Source organism: Hyperolius riggenbachi, chromosome 4 (genome assembly GCF_040937935.1).
Source record: "Hyperolius riggenbachi isolate aHypRig1 chromosome 4, aHypRig1.pri, whole genome shotgun sequence".
NCBI lineage: Eukaryota > Metazoa > Chordata > Amphibia > Anura > Hyperoliidae > Hyperolius > Hyperolius riggenbachi.
In genome coordinates this window covers 326,727,124-326,736,236 of record NC_090649.1, presented here as the reverse complement: position 1 = coordinate 326,736,236, position 9,113 = coordinate 326,727,124, and positions in this window count along the sequence as shown.

Sequence of the window (9,113 nt, the reverse complement as noted above, 5' to 3'; positions counted from 1 at the left end):
CTTAAAATAACTCCAGAATTCTAAAGTTAAAGATGGGCTGTTAATTAACTGCGTGTGAAAATAACTACACAGGAGGCAACAACCATTTCTGCCGCCCGGACGTGAAGCTCACGTCCGGCCGGTTGCTCTGGTGCAGTGGCGCACGCCCCCATGCTGTCCCCCGGCAGCCCTGGGATCAGTGAACGGGAACATGGTTCCCGATCACTGATCCATGTCCCCAGCAGAAAAACTGAAGCGCTCCTAAAAGAGGCTTCAGTCTTTCTGCACGTAAAATTTTCTGAGTCATCCTTGTGCTTCCGGTTAGTGAGAAAAACCCAAGGTGTCCATCTTGTGGCCAAATAGTAAAACTACATCTACATATTTTTTACATTATAATTTACACATGTAATAACATTAAAAATTAACTATTTCCCACACCAAAATATTACTCAAATAAAATTTTTATTGGAAAAAAAAAATACAATAAAAAAACAAATAGTTACCTAAGGGTCTGAACTTTTTAAATATGCATTTGAAGGGGGTATACTACGAACATTTTTTTTTTTAAATTATTAGCTTGTAAATAGTGATAGATGCAAAATGGAAAAAATGCAAATTTATTTGCAAATAAAATATTGGCGCCATATATTGTGATAGGGACAAAATTTAAATGGTGTCATAACCGAGACCAACGGGCAAATAAAATACATAGGTTTTAATTATGGTAGCGTGGATTATTTTAACCACTTCGCATCCAGACCTTGTTTTCCCCTTATTGACCAGAGCAGTTTTGACGCTTTAGCGGTGTCCCTGTTTAATCACCAATAACTTAATCTGTACTCGTGCCACATAAATGATCTATATATCTTTTTTTTAAGACAAACTAAGCTTTCATTGGGGAATATTTGGTCCCAAGTAAAATGTTCCGCTCTATGCATGTTAATGGGAAAAAGGGGGGAAAATAAAAAAAATTCACTATTTCTCAATTTTGACCAATTTCTGTTTAAAAATAAAAAGTGCGATTGACATAAAAACTGTGCCACCAGTTAAAGTCGCCCCAGTATAGATATCCAGATGTGTCCCCAGTATCACCCCACCCCCCCAGTATAGCCAGATGTGTCCACAATATTAGCCCCCCCAGCATAGCCAGATGTGTCCCGTGTTTGCCACCCCCAGAATAGATTGACAGACACTCCCAGGAATAGTGCCCCTCTTTATAGCCAGATGTGTCTCCAGATCAGGATTACCCCCATTATGGCCAGATGTACCCCCAGGATTAGCGCTGCCCCCCATTATAGCCAAATGTGCCCCCAGTATTAAGTTATGCCCCCCCCCCCCCAGGTGCCCAGATGTGCAAAATTTGTAAACCCCCCCTCCCCTTGGTTCCTCAGATGCCCCCCAGTAAACATGTATACCCCCCTTTGCATATCCCCCTCCCCCCCCCATCAGGCAGCTCCCTCCATGCACATATAGTTAATAAAAAGGCACAAGCAAGCAGCCACACTCACCTACCTCGTTCCTGCGACTATCCTGAAGCCTGATCCTCCGATCCCCGCTCTGCAGTCAGCCGCATATTGCCGGTAACCCGGGTCCCGGCTTGATGACGTCATCAAGCCGGGACCCGGGTTTCCGGCAATATGCGGCTGACTGCAGAGCGGGGATCGGAGGATCAGCCTTCAGGACAGTCGCAGGAACGAGGTAGGTGAGTGTGGCTGCTTGCTTGTGCCTTTTTATTAACTATATGTGCGCCGAGGGGGACAGGTGAAGGATCGCTGCAGTTCACTACTGCAGCGATCATTCATGGGAGGGGGTATACTAATTGGCCAAAAGGGAACATGTTCCCTTCCACCAATTAGTATTGCAGCTGATAGTGCCGGAGGGTGCACTCTAAAGAGCACCCGACCGTGCACAGCAGGGCTGCAGCCAGGTCAGTATATCTACGTCGCTGTGGCTTGGAGGATGCCACAGCTGACGTAGATATACTGTAGTGGAGGGGAAAGTGGTTAAAGCTATAATGGCCGAAAACTGAGAAATAATGAATTTTTTCCAATTTTTTCTTATTAATCCCGTTTAAATGCATTTATAAAATAATAATTCTTCGCAAAATGTACCACTCAAAGAAAGCCTAATTAGTGACAGAAAAAACAAGATATAGATCAATAAATTGTGATAAGTAGTGATAAAGTTATTAGCAAATGAATGGGAGGTGAAAATTGCTCTGATGCATAAGGTGAAAAATCTCAGCGGGCTGAAATGGTTATGGAATACAGAGACAAGTTAACTCTCTCACTGTGTGGTGGTAAGTTTACTCTTGCCTTATTATTTATAGAATGATCTTAGTGAATTAGGGCCATAGTGTCAATGTTTAACATCTGCACCAGAATGAGATGCTTCTATTTGAGTTGATGCAAATATTGTATTTTGAATGCAGCATGGAACCAACCTGGATTAGCAGTTTCAAGATGCATGCAATTTGCAACAATTTATAAAATTAGTATGCTGTTGATCATGCCTGTGATTGACCAACCTGCAATCCCCTACTGACTGCCAGCAGACTGACACTATCCTCCGTCAGTGGTGTTAAAACTATACAGTCTATAATACCATGTTTCCAGTGCCAACCCAGGGTTTTGCTGTAATGTCCTTGGATCTTGACTGCTGTAGTACAGATTTCTTCCCTCCTTCAGATTTTTCTTTTCTCAGCAGAGAACAGAATAAAAAAAGGAAGTTTACACAACCAACCCAATAAGCTATGTGTGAGGAGTATGGATGCTCAATGAGATACAAATCATTCTGAATTGATGCTTATTTTTATGCAGCTTGAAAATGGCAAATCTTGCAGTGTCTTCATTCCAACAGTTAATTTACAAGCTGCATACAATTTGAATGAACTTGAAATTATTTGCATGGAACATCCTTAGTGAGGAGCACATATTGAGTGGTGATCACAGTACAGAAAAAAAAAATGCAATGTATACACACCTCCAACTAATCTTTGGTTTACTGGAGGTGGTGTGTATACTAAGCCTGGTACACACCTCCAATTTTTATTGGCCAATTTGAACACTTCCATGTAGTATGAGAGCTTACACAATCTGTTCATAGTATTCAAAATCTGTAAGTCCTCATACTACATGGAGGGGTTAAAATTGGCCAGTCATTGGCCAATCAAAACTGTGTGTGTTTACCAGGCTTAGGTGAAGTGAAATGTATTTTATTTTTTGAAATTTGAAGCATACAATACAAGCTTGTATCCAGCATTTAGACCCCTGTAGTTTTAGGGAAGGGAAAGAAAAACAAAAACTCAACTGCAAAGCATAGAACTCCACAGTAATGCTCTCTGCAAAGATATATGTACAAACACGTGCTGCCCACTGGAGAAATGTCACGTTTTACAGAGCCATCTCTTCCAGGTTAGCCCTACTTCCATTAAAGGGAACCTGAAGCAAGAGGTATATGGAAGCGGCCATACACATTTCTTTGTAAACAATACCTGTTGCCTGACAATCTTACTGATCATCATGGGATCTGTAGTGTGAATCACACACCTGAAAGCATGTGGCTAATTCAGACGGAACCATCTAATCTGCATGCTTGCTCAGGGTCTATGGCAGAGCACCAGCAGGGCAGTCAGGCAATTTGCATTACTTAAAAGTAAATAAATGGTCCAGCCTCCATATCCCTCTCATTTCAGGTGCCCTTTAGAATACTCCTAAGATAAGGTAAAGATTTATTTTAGGCCTCTTTTCCATGGGCAGTTGAGCTGTGTGCTCAGCAAGCAGTTACAAGGCAGCAGCAAGCAGTTGTGTGAGTTTGAGAGGCATTTCACTGCCTATCAACTGCCTGTGGAAAAGAGAGTTTGAGGCCTCTTTTCCACGGGCAGTGAAATGCCTCTCAAATTCTCACAACTGTTCACTGCTGCCTGGTAACTGCTCACTGCTGCATGGCAACAGCTTGCTGATCACACAGTTCAACTGCCCATGGAAAAGAGGCCTCAGTTTCCTCCTGCTGTACTGCTCTGCTGTGCCGCTGTCCCCCTCTGAAATATCGTCCATAGTGGGCTACTGCTCATGCATGTTAGCATGTGCAGTAGCCCAAGACTGCTCCAGTTGACAAGTTATTTGAGGGACACAGAGGCACAATGGAAAGACCCAGAAGGAAACAGAGGGACCTGTAAGGCTACGGTTGCTGGAAAAAGCACCACATAAAATCATTTTTTACCTGTCTCAGGTAAACCTTAAAGCGGAATATAACCCTGCATTTCAACTTTGCTCTAAAACATTATTTACAGCATATTATATGCAAAAAGCATTTTTTTTTTACTAGACCAGCATTGGAAGGGTTAAACACAGAGGTTTCAAGTTCCGTGGAGAGATATGCAGAAGTTCAGATCGTTACATACTATTTAGTTAGATGTATCTATTGATAAATGTTACACACTCTTTGGCTGTCCTCCAAGCTCCTTCTCAGTCAGAGAGATGAGTCACATTCAACACTTAGATACATTTATGTAAACAAAATGTATCTATTTCAGCTTCGGATGCGTCTGCAGAAATCTCCAGGAACTTTAAAGCCCTGTGTAACCCTTCCAATGCTGGTCTAGTAAAAAAAAAAATGCTGGTTGCATATAATATACTGTAAAAAATGTTTTAGAGCAAAGTTGAAATGCAGGGTTATATTCCGCTTTAATGTTATTGTCTTTTCTTTCAACCATCTGTGTCTCAAATAGAGTCCAGGGACATTCTGTGAATAGCCAGCTGACGTCATGTGTTTCTGGAGGTGAACAGCAAGAAATGTGTTCTGCCCCAACATTTCTCAGTATTTCCTAGAGGTTATTTTTTTTGTCTATTGATAAGCAATTTTCCTAATGCGCAATTGGCCATACTATGGATTAGGCATGGTCAATGAGATAAATCAGTGCTGTCACATTACAACCAAACAGGAATCCTTGTGTCAATTAATTGCAAACATTTCCTAGTTGATGTAAATTTTTATGGTAAATGTAGGAAATTATATGGAGCTTGGAAATTGACCAAATACTGCAGCTGCTGCATTTGATTGGTCCATTTTAAGACGCATTTATATATTTCAGACAAGACATTTTAGCCTTCAACCTGAATTCAACTTTATTATTCTGGATCCCTCAGGATTTTCCTTTTCTCATAGGTTAAAATTCGTATAATAAAATAAATGCATACATTTTATAGTATAAAAGCATAAAATGTTAAAATACGTTTAATAAAACCAATAGAATAAAAAAGCACAAGATGTACAGGGGAGTTATTTATTTTTTACATATACAGCAATAAATATGCAATAAATAAAAACATACTCAAATGTGGAATTTCTTATCAATATGCCACCATCAACTGACAGACAGACGGTGTTTTTTAATCCTCCAGTATTTGATAGGAAGTTGAACACTATACAAGAGATGCAATTTAGAATAATTTTCCTCAATGCGTGTAGAGTTTTGAACAGCTAAAATATTTCATAAAAAGCTATTTCTAGCAGGAAAATGTGCTATGCATCAAAATGACATTTCACACATGGTCACATTTCTGATTTTTTAGCAGTAACTTATGGGAATTCTCCTCCTAGCTGGAGCAGTAACTGGCAGTTTTGTCCCATTGGCCCTCCTTTATATAAAGATGTCAGTTTGTATAAATATCTTTGGTAAAGGTGAACTTTGGAAAATGATTCTATACTAAAATGTTAAATTGATTTATTTACAGTCTTGAGACCCTGTTCACAGTGATCGGTTGCGTTGCAGAATAGTTCTGCATGTCAACTCCCTGCCCATAAAATTCTATGGGGTTGTTCACAGCACTGTGTTATAACTGATCACATTATTCTAACTCGCTGCATGCAGGCTTTGCATTAAAGTCTATGTCCAGTCTCCATTGTGGTTCACACACATTTTAACGCGTGCATTATGCACTTTGACCACTGTGAATCCAGCCTAAATGAAAATCTAGCGGAACATAAGACAATTTACAAACCAAGTTTGTTTCCCAAACTCCTTAAGTGCCACCAACAGTGTATAACCTCATTTATGAAAAGAGGGACATTAGTGTCATAGCAATGGGGATAACCACAACCATTCAAGTCTGGCCTGACATGAGGACAGGTTTGGGAAACATACTGTGATAGAGAACCCTGTAAATCTGGATAATGTATCTGTGCATTAGGTCTTATAAACTGGAACTCATGGCACTGAAAACCATACAGTATGAAGATTTCTTTAAACTATCAGCGATTGATTACTGGTATCTTTCTACCGCTAACTACCCAGGTGACTGACTGCCCAGATCTGAATTGTTATGTCTGGTCTCCAACACCCTGTCGACATTAGAGGTAACATTAGCAAACAGAATACTATAAAAGGAAATGCATTTAATTGCCAAAAAAACTGAACAGATTTTCTGCTGAAGGAAGGGATTTTACCAACCGAGCATCAGAACCTATAAATGTATTTTGTTGTGTGCAAAGCGACTGGACAATCTTGTAAATAAGAATCAGCCTTGCACCTGTCTAGCTGTGTAGACACACAAATAACTAATCAATCTACTGTCATGTGAGCAGGAACCCCCCCCCCCCCCCACCGCAAAAAAAACCTTGCCAGGAACCATAGATTGGTTGGAAAAGCCATTGTGCACATATGGGTGCTGAATTGACATGCCAGGAACAAATGATCTAATTGGGCATCTGGCCTGCATCTTCATGTAATGGACATGCTCACCACACGGTTTTCATTATACCTTCCTAAAGTCTTGGGCATTTTTTTGTTTGTGCACAGTGAATACCCTCATCTGTCGCCATTGAGTGGTCGCCTGAAACAAATCATTTTGGGCAACAGTCTACTGTTTTCTAAGGCATTCCTTGTGGTCTGACCCTCCAGAAGTTGGATCCAGCTGGACTGTGCTTTATGCCTGGTACACGCCATGCAATTTCCCATCAGATCGACGGGTCAAATCGATTATTTTTGACAGGCCCAATCAGGTTTCCAATTGTTTTTCTGATAAATTTGGTAAAGAAGTGCTCAGAAAAATGATCAGATGTGTTAAAAATTGCATGGTGTGTGTGAAAGATTGGTTTGGGTTACTAACCTGTAGTTTACATGCAGTTATTTAGTCCCATTGAAAAGTTTTTATTAGTGTAGTGTTTAGAAAAGTTAGATACAGTTCTGTCTTTTAAGAGATCACAATTAGTGTAACCGAGTAGCAGACGTATCTCATGATAATCTTATTTCTGCAGAGAGCTCTCAGGAATACTATGCTGCACATCTTTATATACAGGAATCATCTTTACCAGGTTAATCAAGCTTTTCTGGATATTTTCTTGTGTGCACTTGGATGCGATTAGATGTGGGGTCCTATAGCATCCCCTTCCCCTTTTGGGCCACACTTCTGTGCAGTTGTGCAAACTATTTGCACATTTGTCATTATGGACCAACTTACATACTTCTATATCATTTAATTATCTGGTCCTAACCTTGTACTTAGGTTGTTGCATCGTTGCTAAGTATATAAAATATTTAGCAGGTATACCTACAGTAGTGGACAGTTTTTTTAATAGTGTAAATTTCTGAGGCCGTTGCTTTGCTTAGATATTATAGTTTAAATTAAACAACTTTATGTGATCGAATATGTATTTTTTTAAGTACATTGATTCTTTGGTTTTGAAATGCCAATTACTAATAACATTTTGTAATATTGTAACATATACTTTGTAGGCGTATGACAACTGACATACATATCTATACTGCTACTGTATTTACTGTAACCATCATGGTCTACAAATATAGGGATAACCGTTTGAGCTAGTTCCAGTGGTTTGCTTACTCCTTACAGGTTGATTCAATATATCTAAATTGTATTATCTGTGTTATGTGCTAAAGGTGTAGTATACAAGTAAACCTGCCACGCAAGTCTGTAAAACAAATCTTAAGCCTGGTACATACCATGCAATTTCCCGTCAGATAGGTGGGTCGAATAGATCATTTCCAACAAGTCCGATCTGATTTCTGATGGATTTTCTGATCGATTTGCATAGAAGTGTTAAAATCAATCAGAAAAAAAATGACCGGAAATCTGATCGGATCTGTTGGAAATTATCTATCGACCCATCTATCTGATGGGAAATTGCATAGTGTGTACCAGGCATTAGAGATACTCGTAGAGATACTCAATCATATAGTTTCTGAAAATGTCTAACTCAGTGGTTCCCAACCTTTTATGAGGTATCGCCCCTTAGGGGAAGACGACTCACCCCTGTCGCCCCCCTTCTCTTAGTACGGTATACCCTTACGCCAGGTGGTAGTGCCAGTGGAGGGGGTAGCGCTGTGACCTTGCCAGCTAAAAATAGCCGGTGACTCAACTACTTTGCACCAATTCCCTTACCGGTGTAATGTCAGCTATTGCAGCCCCGCACGTTGTGCAGCCCCGCATGCGCAGTAGGAGCCTACGTCCCATTAACCACTTGAGGACTGCAGGGCTAAACCCCCCTAGTGACCAGGCCATTTTTAGCAAAATTGGCCACTGCAGCTTTAAGGCCAAGCTGCAGGGCCGCACAACTCAGCACACAAGTGATTTCCCCCCCCCCCCTTTTCTCCCCACCAACAGAGCTCTCTGTTGGTGGGGTCTGATCGCTCCCCCCATGTTTATTTTTTTTTTAATAAATATTTATGTTGTCACTTTTTTTAAAAAAACAAAACCTCTTCCTTTAATTCCTTTCCCTCCCTCGCTCCCTCCCCACAGCCGGCCAATTACGGCGATCGGCTCTCATAGGCTTCTGCCTATGAGAGCCGATCGCTCTCTTGTCCCCCATGGGGACAACCGTGTCACACGGCTGTCCCCAGTGCAGCGCTGCTGCTCATCGCAGCGCTGCACCTAGTAAATAGACGGCGTGATCGCCGTCTAACAGTCTCCCGAGCGGCAATAGCCGCTCGGAGACTGAAGGCGGGGCGGAGCTCCGCCCTCCGAGCATGAGATGCGCGCGCACCATGCGCGCGATCTCATGCAAAACAGAGCCCCAGGACTTTACGCCAATTGGCGTTAGGCGGTCCTGGGGCTGCCGCCGCGGCCACGCCTACTGGCGTGACGCGGGCGGCAGAAGGTTAAATTGTGCAGCCA